This window comes from Cryptomeria japonica, chromosome 8, assembly GCF_030272615.1.
Source record: "Cryptomeria japonica chromosome 8, Sugi_1.0, whole genome shotgun sequence".
NCBI lineage: Eukaryota > Viridiplantae > Streptophyta > Pinopsida > Cupressales > Cupressaceae > Cryptomeria > Cryptomeria japonica.
The window spans coordinates 308,881,717-308,897,920 of record NC_081412.1 but is presented as its reverse complement, the minus strand read 5'-3'; positions in this window follow the sequence as shown (position 1 = coordinate 308,897,920).

Sequence of the window (16,204 nt, the reverse complement as noted above, 5' to 3'; positions counted from 1 at the left end):
TAATGCCAAGCATTTTTTTATTATTATAGTATAGTTCATTTCATAAGACACCAATGTTTTGTTGATGTAATATATAGCTCTCTCTTTTTTATTTTCATCCCGTTGGGCCAGAAGTGCCCCCAATGATGAATCAATAGCTGATATGTATAAGATCAATGGTTTACCCTAAATTGGTGGCATCTGTATTGTTGGATTAGATAGGTATTCTTTGATTTGCTGAAGGTGTTGTTCACATTCTTGATCCCAGATGTATGTTACTCCTTTCCTTAATACTTTTATGAAAGGTTCAGCCTTATCTACTAGCTGAGTAATAAAGCGTCTGATTGACTGGAGACATCCTTGTAGATTTCTCATTTGACTGATATTCTTTGGAGGTGGAATTTCCATTATAGCTTAGACCTTCTCAGGATCAACCTCAATTCCTTTCTTTAAAATGATGTAACCAAGAAGTTTACCAGATGTCACTCTGAATGCACACTTTTTAGGATTTAGTCGGAGCTTGAATTTTTCCATTCTATCTAGTATGAGGCCTAGCTCTTGAATATGTGTGGATCTCTTCATAGTCTTTACTAAAGTGTCATAAACATAATCTTTCATGTTTTTATGCATCATATCATGAAAGATAGTAGTTACTGCTCTTTGGTAAGTTACTCATACATTCTTTAGCCCAAATGGCATGACGTTCCAACAAAAGGTTCCCCATGCACAGGTGAAAGATGTCTTTTCTTGATCCCCAGGAGCTATTTTGATCTGATTATAACCAGAGAATCCATCCATTAGTGAGTACATCTCATATCCAGCATTCATGTCTACTATCATATAAATGTTAGGCAATGGAAAATCATCTTTTGGACATTCTTTATTGAGATCCCTGAAATCTATGCAAACCCTAATATATTTGTCTGCCTTTGATACAGGTACTATGTTTGAAATCCATTCAGCATAGTCTATTGCTCTGATAAATCCATCTTTTAGCAATTTTTCTAGCTCAACTTTGACTAATAGTGCCACATGAGGGTGCATCTTGCGGATTTTTTGGTTGATTGGTTTAACTCCTAGTTTAATAGAAAGATGGTGCATGATGAGATCAGGATCTAGACCTAGCATATCAGAGTATGTCCATGTAAAGTTGATCTTCTTTTCTAGGAAGAGATTGCTGGAATATTCTAACTCTTCTACTGATAATGATTGAGCTAAGTGGATGATATGTGGTGTCTCTTGACTCCCAATATTTACTAGCTGAGTTGGTTCAATCAATATAGAAGACCTTTCCTAGAAATGACCTGCCAGTATATCAAGTATCTCACCTTCAAGTGCCTCAGAGAGGTTTTCACCCTTAGGTACATCCTTTATTTTTTCTCTTTTTGATTCCGACACCGCCACAATGTGATTTTTGCCATTAGATCATTTATTTTTCTCCTTTTGATTTTTACAACTAAGATACTTGATATCTGTTTCAGTCATGTTCTCACTATGTTCACTGGTGGAAGATTCCATTGGTTCAACTGCATTGAGGTAGTAGGCTAACGTATAGTCATTGGCAAAGATAGGTACATTCATAGGTTGGTTTTGGAGACTATAGTCAATTAGTTCAAGATGTACCAAAGATAAAGTTTGGATAGGTTCAAGAGAGTTCATGGCATTATCATCATAACTTCAGACCGACAAGTCGAGTTCTAAAAGACTATCTTGCTTAAATGTCTCGAGACTAGGAATAGTTACAACATGATTATTGAAGTGCATGTTAATATTTAGTTGACCAAATCCAATAGACCTACTCGTAGCATCATTTTCTATGCCAGACTGGACTACATAGAATGGTTCGACAGTAACAAGATCAGTAGACAGATTCTCGACATTCATGACAGAGGAGTCAGAGTTTAATGCTGAATAGATATTGTCATCAATAAGACTGTTGTCAGAGTCATCAGAGTCATAAGAGGAAGTTTTTGACTCTTCTTCAAGTGATTAAGTGAATGTATGTATAGTGTCAATACCTACATCTTTGATGCTACAAGTTCCTTTGTGATTTGGTTCATTTATCACTTGTATCTAACATACCTGTTGACATAACCTTGATGGTTCTATGAATTTACGTCTTCTACTCTATTCAGCTTCTTCTGGACTAATGATTGAATCTATTTTTGTAGCTTCCAATTATTCTTGTGTAGTGCCATACCTGATTTGTTCTGTCCTATTAGAGAGAGACATAGTAGGTAAACAATTTTCTTGTGTCCTTCCTTCTTTCAACTTTCATTCATAGTCTGCCTGTCTTTTTAATATGATTTCTTCTATCTCCGTTTGTAGTTTTAAGCGTATAAGCTCTTGTGTTTCATTTGTGATACCATTGGAATTTTCTGGAGTTTTTGTACTAGATGTATCTAAGAGATGATTTGGACCCCATTCATACTCGTTCGAGTTAGTTTTTGAATCATCTCCTTATTGTCTACCAGTGTATGTGATTGGAATTTTTCAGTGGTGAAACAATTCCTTGATTCTTTCTACCTCTTCTCTCATATCCTCTGGAATTTATACTCCTTGTAATTTTGTAGCTGATACCATTAGAACTTGATCATTGGTTGTTTCCACTCTCCTGATTATCATTTCTTTTTGTTCTTTTTCATACTCTTCTTGAGTTTGTTGAGTGTTTACTTCATGTGATAGTGAAGGCAGTGTCTTTTTCTTCCACTTAGATTTAGAAGCATGTTTTTGGTCTGATGTCTTTCCTAGATAGTATCCCAATCCAACTTTGATATTTGCAAACTTTATTTGTAGATAAATGGGTTCAATAATACCTTCTTTATTTTTCCTAGAGGACTAGTACCTGAATATCTTATGTGTTGAATCATTTTATATCTTGGACCATATTGTGCTGGAGAAATCTCACAATGTCTTACTTATTTGTTTTCACTATCTTCTTTGAAAAGCCATTTGAGAACAATATCCTCTTCTATTTCATCTGCAAGGGAAGTAGAGGATTGTACAAAGAGACCATCATATATGACATTTGGGGCAGAAGTTTGTGGCTTCATAACCATTGATTGTTTTCCTGACCATGTTTGGGTGATGGAGGAAGAGAAATGAGTGAAATTACTGGTTCTATCTTGTATCCATCCATGCCAGTATCTGTGATTTTCAATTTCTTTTCTGAGTCCTTCATCAAGGATCCTGAACTTTCAACTGTAGAGGCTGCTCTATTATGAGGCACAAAGGTATCAACACTCTTTGTCAATGCATTATAGAGGGAGTTTGTATCAGCATGAATATTGACTTCAACCCCATTATAAGGAAATTTTAGGCACTGATGATGTATAGATGGAACTGCCTTCATTTCATGAATCCATGGCCTACCCAGTAAGATGTTGTATGACAGAGGAAGATCAAGCACCTGGAAAATAAAATCCCTTTCTACAGGTCCTACCCTGATTGGTAATAGTACCAGACCTTTAGAGGTTCTTTCTTCTTCATCATAAGCTTGGATTGTTATTTTCTTGGCTAGATCAATGACATTTTCAGAAAAGCCCAGCTGTGTAAGCAGATTATAGGTACAAATATTCAACCCAGTGCCTCCATCTATCAAAACATGTTTAACTTGATGTTTATGGATCATAGCTTCAATGTGCAATGGTTGGTTATGTGGGTGATTCAGTGAGTTGTCATCTTCTTCAGAGAAAGTAAGATAATAAGGAGAAGTCAGGTGACCCACCATAGATTGAAACTGATCGATATCTAAATCTTTTGGGACATTAGTTGTTAGCAACACTTTGTCCAGGATCTCTTTATGAGAAAAAGAGATTTTGAGCAATTCAAAGATAGAGATTTGAGCATTCATTCTTTTCAGTTGTTCGACAATGCTATATCCGTAGGATGATGATGAAGTTAGTTGTTTAAATTTATCAAATGTTGTATCTTTTTGTTTGTTTGATGAGGTTGGTAGGTTTGACATTGTTTGAGCAGGAGTTGAAGAACTAGCTCCTTGGAGAGTGACTTTCTTTTGAGCGTGGGTCACAGCATTTGCATTTTGTGATTCGTTTTGTTTATCTTTGATTATAATCACATTGCAATATTCAGGTTGAGAAGACTCAATCATGTTGATCACATTGTCATTGCTGGTATAGGTATAATTAACTTTGACACCTCCTTCTGACTTTGAGGAATCACCTTGTTCATAAACAGGTAAGGGATATTTGAAAGATTTGTGATCAACATTAGTTGTGTGATTTCCAACAACAATTTTGCCAATGTCAATGAGATCTTGAATCTCATGCTTAAGCTTCATGCAATTGTTTGTATTATGACCTTTGTTTCGATGGTATTCCCAGTATTTGTTTTCTCTCCACCATTTTGGTTTAACTTCCAAATCATATGGCCTAGAATTGTCTGGTAAGGTTATCAGATCATTTTCCAATAAATTTTTGAAAGCGGATTCGTATGATTCTTCCAGAGGAGTGAAGTCGCGTTTAGGTTTTGAAAGCCAAGGTTTCTCTTTAAACCATTCTCTTACTTTCTTCAGAGGATTTTTTGTTGTGGTTTCAGTTGCTTTGAGTGCTTGTGTGCCACTAGCCAAGTTAAATATCATGGATTTTGATTTTTCTTTAACAGTGTCTACCACTCCATCATTAACAATGTTTTTGTTGTTGTCTTTGCCATATTTCCAATATTTGTTCTTTTCTTTGGAACTAGATCCTGGTTGTGTTTCTTTCCAAAGTGAGATATCTCCCTTCTTTATAAGCACATCTTCCATCCTGAGGGAATTATCTACCATTTTGTTGAATGAAGGGTGCACTTGCATTTGGATACTGTATTTCAATTCAGGGATTAAGTTGTTGATGAAGATATCCATCTTCTCAAAATTTGGAATAGGCCATGAATATCTAGAGAACATCTTTCTCTATCGTTGGAGAAAAGTGAGAAAGGGCTCTCTTGTTTTCTGTTTGGTATTGCAAAGCTCTATTATAGTGACAAATGTTATAGGAGTATTGTTGTAGAAACAGTTGGATTAATTCTTCAAAAGTTTTTATTCCCATAGGTAGGCTTGAGAACCATTCCATAGCTTGCCCTCCTAAATTTCTTGGGAAAAGGCGCATGAGATACATTTGGTCATGCATGAACTCCATATATAAAGCACAAAATTCTCTGATATGGTCTTGGGGATCTGAGTTACCATCATAGTTGTCAAATTTCAAGATCTCCACTCATGAAGGAAATGGGGGCATGTAAATGTTTTTGTCAAATGGAAATGGGCATATTGTGTCCAAAGAATATTGTTTTGATGACTTATCCTTGTTTTTCAGTTTTGTGATCTCAGTTTGTAACACTTGTAATTGTATGTGTACCATTGCTAAGGGTGTCTCTTCCTCTTTAGTGACAAGGGTCTCAATGTTATAACCAGTAGGAAGTTTAGCACCTTGTTTTGCTAGTTCTAGAAAATAGTCTTCTTTTTCTCTAGCCATGATAACCTTCATCATTTTTCAGAAATCTTTATCCTTGTGACATTTATGAATATGAGTTTCTAGAGGTTCAGAGGCTTCAGATTCACTTGATGAGGAATCACTGTCGGTATCATGGATACTAATATCATCATGAGTTTTGTGTTTAGTAGCTTGTCTTTCTTGTTTTGTTCCAGATATGGTGGGAGACAAGGATTGATCATAAACTGGCATATCTGATGATGAAGGTTTATCAGTGAGAGGATCCTTTACATAAAATGGATTATCTTGATATGAAAAGGATTGTACTTTGTCCTTGGCAGCTTTCTTATGAGAACTTCTAGTTTGAATAGGCATTTTTATTGACTGATGTGAGCTAAAGTTGTTTGTGATGCAGAAGTCAAGATCAAATTTGGAGCTAGTTGTTCGTTTAACATATCGATTGGGAGAAGCAACTAAGATTTAGTCTAGTTTCAGGAAAGATCTATTCTGTGTAAGAAATTTATCTAAGTTACCTAGTTTGATTTAAAAGAAGTGACTAAGACTCAGTCTGGTTCTAGGAACGATCTATCCTGTGTAAGACGTTATCTAAGTGACTTAAATTTGATATAATGGTTGATTGAACTAGCTGAAAGATTATCGACAAAATCGTGCAACACTACGACAAAAGTGCATTGTTCAGATTTGTTTATATTCAGAATGATAATAACCAATTTTACGCTCACTGTAGACTATTTTAGGCAAGTTTGACTGTTCTGGACTGACAAAATCAGAGATTCGTATGATAGGGTTTACACGACCAGATGACAATTTAATAGCTTCAAGAAGACAGAAACAATATTTTGTACGAGTTGTTGCCTAGGTTTGTACGACAGATGGGTATACCTCAGACAACAAACTAATGAATGTGATGATGTTTCGTACGACACAGAATCAAGGGTCAGATGACACTTCCCTAAGCAGGACGACAGTTTATTAGGTTTCGTATGACACAGAACTGAGACTCGGACGACAAACTGTTAGACCTGATGAAATTTCGTACAACAGAAGATATATAGCAGGACGATAAATCAAAAGACTCGTACGACGGTTTATTGGATAGAGACAAAATTTCTGACAGACTGAGTTTTTAATGACTGATGACGACCAGTTTTGAGATGGACTGATTTTCTTTTGGATAGTTGAGATAGACTAGTTTGCGACACGGACAAAGTTTCGACTAGAATAGACTAGTTTTGACATGGACAAAGTTTTGACTAGGATAGACTAGTTTTGACATGGACAGAGTTTTGACTACTGAGTTGTTTATTATTTTCTCTAATTTTGGTATTTCAATTTCAATTTCAGGGACGAAAACACAGTAAACATGCAATATGTATAATGACTCCAATCACAACATGCTAACCCTATGGAAATTGGTGAGAGAAGAAAACTTTTGCTTGCAAACTCAGGTACACACCCAATAGCTAATCAGAATACAACAGCTAAGTCTCACACAATGGATTCTCAACGTCGTATTAGGCAGCTCCAAATGCTAATGGGGGCATGAAATGACAAGTATCTTGGGAGAGTTACTATCTCTCTTGCACAAATATTATCCCCCCTTTCGGAGGTGAACTGGGTATCTTCTAATTTTAATTGGAACTAGTAAGGGATCCATTCGACGTGTTGGGGTATAAACTCAATTAAGAGGTCTCCTACCCTTGAAAACCAAGGTTTAATATACCCAAAGGTACAGAGGAGAGCTATTCCTGAGCACTGTCGTTGACTTGATTTTCATCAAATCAAGTTTATTTTATAGGGGGTTGGAGTACTTGGCGTTTAACCATTCCCACTTGGGTCATTCCCCTCTCACCGGTCATAATGGCTTCGAGTTATTAGCTCCTTGAGAGGGCAGGCCTGCTAAAGATATTCAAATCTCAAACTTAAAAAAAAATACCTCAAGGGTCTAGATTTCTGATTGTCTATGAAGACAAGAGCATAATCTCCTACCTCTCAGAATTTTCTTAAAACATGAAAGACAGATTTTTTCATTAACTAGATAGCAAGTTAGGTGCCTAAAAAATGAATTTAATGAATACACAATGTTTGCTCGAATCTCCTCAAGCAACCTGCAAAGACAATGAATCAGTAGTCATATTGTCTTTATTTGATAAGCATATTCTTCGACAAGCGTTCTGCAAAAACTGATTAGGCTGTGAAAATTTCTCAGACATATGAACAACAAGCCAAGGTCAGCGTTAGTATGATGAAAATTGAATGAGAAAACCCGAAGAAAGAAATCTGCTTTTTAACCAAGAAACACAGAGTACTGTATTACAATTCTCAATGAATCGTACGATATCGCACGATAATTGCAGTTTGTTGTTTGGCACTATGGGAAAACTCGTACAATAATTCACAGAAACTGTACAGACGAAAATCTAAAAAAAAAAAAAAAAAAAGGTTAGTCTCCGAGGCCGAAAGATGTAGTATTCCGCTCCATGGTGGGCACCAGAAATGTGCATGTGAAAAAGTGGAATAAGTTTGTAAGTTGTAAGACACAACACTTCAATTAAGTCATTATATGTATGGTTAGACAGATATAAGCATGAATAATAAGACCATAACAAATCGACCAATTGCCTTCTAAAAGATGCGAGTATAGACTTGCTCTCATATTTGTATAAGCAATACCAGCGACTAGACTACACCAAGATGAAATATTTAATATATATGAGCATGATATTAAGATAAATGGATGCAATATTATGCTAGATGGATGAATAGTAAGCTATATGAATTAAAGAAATCATGAAATATGCAAAAAGAAATTAAACTAAGATGCAATAATCTCAAAAAGCAAGCACAATATCTTCAATGATTCCAGAGCAAAAAATGCTTAAAATTAATAAATCTCCAGGGTGTTTTGAATGAGAGATGAAGGCTAAATTTATAGTGAATCATAAGAGAGATCAAGAAAAAACACAATTTAGGATAATTGAAATAATTGAGAAATTAGATTTAGTTAACCTTGAGATAGATTCCAATTATAGTTTAATTGAAATGCATTCAGAAAAGAAGTTTGAGTTGGCATTAGAGATATAATTCAATTAATTCCATGCACTTGAGATAAAAATAGGTAATTCTTTGATTTATTCAAGAAAAAAGTCTTTTCAATGCAACTGAACTTCTTTTCTCAAAAGCTTTGAGTTCCACTTTTAGAGAATGATTAAATTCATTTAATTGTTTTTCTGATTTCAAGTTTTCAATTTAGAAGAAAGAAATAATATCTCGAGTTTGATTCCTCTTTCAATTCAATTCTTTTATTTGTTTTTCAATTTAACTCTTGCTTTGTGATTAATTCCTCTTTTGTGATAAATTAATTCTTTTTTATGATTAAATGGCAAATTTATTAATTAATTAAATATGTTAGGATATTTAATAAATTAAATAGGATAATTGATCAAAATGATTTTCTTGGAATGATTTAATTAATTAAATAAATATTTAATTAATATAGAATAATTCACTTTCCATGTGACATTTAATGATTGAATAATTAATTAATTGTGTGCTCAAAGCTGATTTAATTGCCTTTGGTTAGGACCTTGGTGATGTTGTCAAAATTAGGGGCCCATGGTTTAGATGACCAATTTTAGGGTATTATAGTTACTTGTTAAAACCCTAATTTTTAAAAATCATCTTGAACTTGTGCACAAATTGGATTTCCATTTAATTTTTAGATGTGTCTTCAAACCTACAATTCAAATTTTCAATTTCCCCCCTTTTTTCCAAAATTCAAATTTCAAAATTAAGTGGTTAGGTCATCTAACCCTTAACATTTCCCAAGGTGTCCCTATCCATTAGGTTTGACCCTTTTCAAAATTGCAATTCAATTCCTCTCTTTCTTCAAAACCTTAATAGGGTCCTATTTTCACATTTGTGCCTTCATTTCACCCATCTAGAGATCATAAAATTCGCCAATTTTTTGGGGTTAGCTTTAAAATCATTGTAATATCCATCCCTGAAATTTTTTGAAAAAATTGGTCAAACCATGTGTGTTCCCGCCATGGTCCTCGTTTTTTTTCCTGAAATTTTGGGAGACTGTTATGACTATATTTAATAGCCTAAATCTGGAAGATTGGTTGATTTTATCGATTTTTGAACCCTCTAGAATCAGAAATACCTTCAAAATTCAACATTTCAACTTTCAAGAAAATTTTTAAAATTAAGAGGTTAATTATTATTTGCCCTGATTTTAAAAATTCTAATTTTAAAATTAAGTGGTATTCCCTTGGCCCTAATTCTAAAATTTCCAATTTCCTTTTATTTTTGGAAATTGTGTAATCATTATTTCCTTGCATTTTACATTATTCAATTTTGTAAACTTTGTTCTACAATTTAAAATTCAATTTTTCCCTCTATTGCATGAGTTTTACCACTATTAGTCCTACCTATCACATCCTCGTTAGACAAAGCATTAGAATTAAGGCTTCCCAAGGTTAATTACCGAGGAGATGGAGCCTAATTTGGGTGACTTCTTTAATGAGGATCATGCTAATTCTTCCCATCCTAATCATGTGCTTATTGATGGATCTCATGATGAATAAGAAGCTTTAACTAGGGTTTCTTTAGATCAAGACAATCAATTTGACATCTTTCAACAATGGATGTCCCAAGAGTACCCTAATAGTGAATCCTTTCCATTAATTGAAGGTCTTAAGCGCATGCTTCAAAGTGATAAGAATGGAATTGATATATTGCATGGCATTGCACATATTGTTGATTCTAATGTCATGCCTATCAAGAGTTGTGTCGAAACCCTAGGTTACTCACAACCTTCAACACAAGTCAATTCCTCTATTCCTTTGACTAATCCTATGATTAGTATTACTACTTTCACATCTAACATTATGGCTACTTATGTCATCCCTGCAACCATAGGTCATGGGGAAATCCCTCTTCTTCATTTAATCCTCCATCTTTACCTATGTCTTCCATGAGTGTTCCTATTATTCCTCAACCAATCAGTGTTACACAAGGGGGCAATTCCTTCAACAACTTTATTCCTCCTTTAAGTGTCCCTTTTCCTACCCAATCATCACCAAATCCTACTTATCATAATGTCCCACCACCTTATTCTCAGTCCATTCCTTCTTTCAACAACATCACACCACCTTCTCAATCATCTATGTCTAACATCAATTCGTCTACCGAAATGACAATTAACAATCTTGCTCAAACCGTGTCTTCCTTACAACAACAAATTGCTTCTATGAGTCAATCCAAGTTTAGTGTGCTTACCTTTGATATTGTGAGCCCACTTTCTCTTGATATTTTTAAAGTCATGCCACCCAAACATATGGACATCCCTCAATTGGAACTCTATAATGGAAAAGATGATCCTCTTATGCATGTCAAAACATTTCAAACCTTGTGTATTGATTTTGCTTATGATCAACAATTGCTTGCAAAATTGTTTACAAAAACACTAAGAGATAAGGATTTACAATGGTATTGCTCATTTCCTTCTTATTCTATCACTTCCTTTCAACAACTAGCAAATGCTTTCATCCAACAATTTCAAAACAACATTGGTCCTAAAATCACTTTGACTGATTTAATGCATTGTAAACAAGGTGTTAAAGAAAATGTGACTGATTTCATTGGTAGATATAAGCATTTGTGTGCTCAAATTTCTTTTCATGTGCCTAATAATGATATTCAAATAATTTTTTTTTTTAATTTACAAAAAGATATCAGAGAAAAAATTATTTTGTCTGAGTTTGCTTCTTTTTCGCAGTTATGTGCAACACTCCATAATTATCAACTGGTTGTGAGTCAAATGGAGAAATCCACTCCTATGGCTCCAAGTGATAAGGGGGAGAGTGTTCAACAATCATTTGCAAAGTTCAAACCAACAAAAAGATTCATCAAGTTCAATGATCCAATCAACAACAACCATGTGAATGCTACAACAGGTGTGCCTTCTATTTCTAAATTATTCCAAAGAGAAAGACAGTTTACTCCTTTGAATGAATCTTTACATAGTATTATGTCTCAGCTGTTGCATGTAAATGTTATCAAACTTCCTCCTATAAAACAAATTGATCCTTCCAAACTTGCCTCCCCTTATTTTGATAACAATTGCTTTTGCCAATTTCATCATCAACATGGTCATGATACTGAGAAATGTTTTGCATTGAAAAATAAGGTTCAAGATTTGATTGATAATAATACTATATATGTGGCAGGTGTGAATGATAAAGGGAATAAATCAGTGGCTCCTCCTAATCAAAATCTTAAGGTTTTCAATAATCCCTTGCCATCTCATACCTCTAATGTTATTGAGATTGTGCCTAATTCTCTCACTTCAAAAGAATTCACCTCTATGGCTCCAAGCTTAGTTAATATGGTAGAAATACAAGATACGCCTAAGGATCCTTGTATTACATTTGACCCTAGTGAGACCATTAGAGCACTTGATGGCCCTTTATACATAGTTGTGAAGGTTAAGGATATCCACTATTGCGGTGCCTTGATTGATCCCTCTTGCATGGTTAATGTCATAACCGAAGAGTATCTTTTCACTTTACGATTGCATAAACCACTTTATGATACTTCTAATGTGGTTATGAAGTTATTTTATGGCTTCTCTTATCCTACCATTGGCTCTATCACCCTTCCTATTGAAGTTCATGCTAAATCCATGGATGTTGACTTTGTTATCATACCTTCTTCTGAGCAATTCCATGTGAAGTTGGGCTATCCTTGGCTATCTTCCATGAAGGATATTTCTTCTCCAATCCACAAGTGTCTTAAATTTCCTCACAATGGAGAAATCATAACTGTGAACCATATCTTATTTCATCCATTCAAGAGAAGCCTTTGTGTTCCTATTGATCTCTTTTGGCCTAAACAATTTCAATCTCTTCCATTAAGGAGTGATGCTCTTTTTCAATCTTATAAAAAATGGAAGAATGATATGATCTTATCTTTAAGTATACCTAGATCTCTAACACTTGACATTCCTATTATTCTTCAAGATGAGCTTCTTCCTCTCTCAGATATAACTAATCTCCCTCCTAAGGAAGATTGTCCACCTACCCCTATGGATGTGACTTTACCTTCTCTTAAGAAGAACAACAATATTTTTCCTAAGGTTAGACCTATACCTCCTCCTCGTGATGGACCTGGTCTCCTTCCTACACCTAATGTTCCTCCTTTCTATAGCACAGTTCCACCTCCTTCCTCTTATCGAGAGAAGAGGCCTTCTTATCCTATTATTCAACCAAAATGAACTCAACCTAAACCTTCCACTATCAAGGAGAGAAGCATTCCTACTTTTTCAAGTGTTCCTCCTCCTTCTTAGCCTTCCAATAAGACTCGACGAAATCGTTGTGCGAGAGAACGTCGATGAAGACGTCGTGTTCAAACTTGTGAAGCTATCACTCAAAATACCCAATCTCCTCAAACTCCAACATTTGACATGATTCCCTTTTCTCCTCAGTAAGATGTTCAACCTACATCTCCAAATCATAAGTTGTGTTGGTGCCCAAAACCACATATTGGGAAACCAAAGACTTGCCTAATCCTCACTTGATCTAATCAGCCTTGGCCAGCGAACAAGAATGATCGAAGACCAAATTCCACTGCACTTTAGGCTCCACTAAACCCTGGTGGGTACACCTTACACTCTCAAGCACAAAAGAGGTTTGTTTTGAGTTAATTTAAACTGTGGGAATTAGCAATTGCAGGGATGGCAAAAGGTTTTCCTGCAATTATGCTAACATAAGTGTTTTTTATTGAATGCCTTTAAAACTGATAAAACAAGTGTGAATATAGTTGTGTTATGCAAAAGAATACTATTAGGACTTCAAGCAATTATGAAAAAGAGCAGTACTTATAGAAATTAGAAGATTTGTTTCTTTGATAAGGACCTAATGCATACAAACTTATTCAACAAAGATTAATAACAGACTAGTGCCTTTATCAGACAGTTAATGAATAACTTTGTGAACAAGAATCACTATCAACTCAAGAGACAATTATAAGATCGTCACTGTGAAGGTTTCATTATGTGCTACATGAACAATAAAAACCCGATTTTACATTCAATACAACATCATGTGATGACACATCACATCAAATCTAAAAGATTTATCAAGAGGACATATGATTCCATCAAACACAAAATTACACATAACAATCTGAAGATAAAAACATGAAATCTTGTATATTAACTTCTAGAATAAGAATGTACACAAAAACTGCACTTACAAATACTCCAATACATTCAGTTTGCACAGAATAAACTTATCATTCCTATTAGACCTTTCTAAAACATAACACTTTCAGCCCAGCGAGCGGCAGAATTATCTGAAAGATGAAAAATTGTGCCCCCTTTGTTCTGTGTGACTTCCCTTTTATAAACATAAGGGATAGTTGCAGACAGTTTCATTCCCAAAGGACACACCCTTTGGTTTAAGAAACAATTACAAATGAAAACCCTAAAATACATACTAAATAAATGCTTTAATAATGTTCTTTTATTTTCCACCTTGATAAAGATCCCCGACTTGATCGTGCAAATCTTAAAATATTCATTATCACCCAAAGATCTCCTGCACATAATATAAGCCAATCAAATTCCTTGATTTAAGAATTAATCATATTCTACCCTTGATTAGGGTTTGGCTTCGAAAAATTAATAACCTTTTCTTGCATGTAAATATTTGGTTAGTGTAATCAAAGTATTTCAACCCTTTTGGAAAATATTAATTTACCCTAGTATAGATTTTCAAATAATAACATATGATTCATAAAATAATATACTTCCCTTTTGAAAATGATATCCGTGGACAAATATTACAATAACGTGATAAGAATACATTTTCACCTTTTAGGGCAACTTCAATTCTTTTGGAAATATGATATATATACTTGCAAAAAACCAATCAAACCATTATTCATATGATATAAATGATTTACCCTAATGCATATGTTCAATTTATTTACTTAGGGTAAATATATTTGATGAAAGAAAATATCAACCATTTGATAATCAAATGTTATTCATTATTTTCACTATATGTCAAAAGGCTTTTAAAAATAAAATGTAATTCCCTTGACAAAATATTCCTTGCTAGTAAATAATATTACAAAATAACATTGAGTGAGAAAATGTTATATTTGAGACAAGATTTAAAGAATTTTTTGCAAAAATAAAAATCAATATATCTCCAAATATTATATTAAGCCTTTGGGTAAAAAACACTTCCTGTGCAATATGTGCCAAGGGAACATGATTTAATTATCTTCATAGTGGATTGTCATCGGAGTAACATATGTCATTGGGGAAACATTCACCGACACTTTGAAAACAATAAAAATATCATAAAAAGGCCCTCCAAGGTGAGATATATGGTCAGGGCAATCATTTTAAGACTAAAAACATCATTAATCACTCATATCCAGCTCCAAAAGATGGCCCGAACTACAAAAACGTGAATGCATTTTTTTTTGTTGTTGTTTATTATCTTCAGCTAATCTTTATGAGCTAATTTTAATTCTTTTTAAAATAAACTCATTATTTCTTTTATGTGGAGGTAACAAGACTATAATTCTTGTTAGTTAAAAATGTCATATAAACCTTTGTTACCTTGCAACATAAATAATTTAAATAACTAACATTATAATATTAATTGAAGCAAAAATATAATATCCAAAGCTAAACACTTCAAATTAATATTATACTTTTTAGGAAAATTAAAATAAATTATAAATAAAATGGATTTCCTAAAAATATCAAATGAAATCACGAGGCTTCAAGATTCTGCATGGTGTCATATAATGATATAAACAATTCATAGGCATAATCCAATCAATGTAATGTTCTTGCAAGAGAAAATTATTAATATCCAAATGCACTAATTTTGATAAAAAATTTAAAAATGTATACTTTAAATTCAAGAAAAGAGCATTTGAGTTAGCTTTATAAAACATATCAAATGACACAGTTTGAATCTGAAATTTGAAACGAAGGTACTTGGATATACACAAAATACAAAAGAATAATTAGTTTGACATAATAACATTTAGATGGAAAGAAATTATGGTTCAGAACGACGTACCTAAAAATTCAACTTTTGAATACATATGCATACCTGGAAATTGACATCTTAACATGTTCATAGGTTTTCAAGAGCTGAGTATAGGTAGTCCATATAATTGCATTGAGAAATCTGCTTTTTGGCATGAATCTATAACTCTAAAATCTTCAAATTTTAGGGTTCCAACAAGTTGTATAAATGGTGCAGGAGCACTCCCTGTGACATGGAGGCACATGAAGCCATTTTGGTGTAGCACATGGAGTAAATGGTCTAAAGGACCTAAAAATGATGTAATAAAGCCTATTAAGGCATTTGAATCTAGTAGGAAGAATGAAATGAGTTTTGAGTGCAAATGGACCTAATAGGGGTCAATAAGTCTAAATATGTAAAAATGGCACAAAGGATGCCTAATGAGTTTAATTAGGTTGTGTTTAGTCATTTTGATGTAATAAGGCTCAAATAAAGCCTTTGGTGTTGATAAATTAGGATTAAGGGGATTATGTCTAGTGTTGTCAAATTCAAATTTGAAAACCCAACGGTTAGTTAGCCAAACAAGAGATTTAAGTGTTTGTTAAGAGCAAGGTGGTTATGTTTGGTTTGGGCAGGTTTGTATTGGTTTATAACTCATTCTACACGACCTGGAGAGGCAAGATTGAAGTTTGGGAAAGGAATCACAATTGC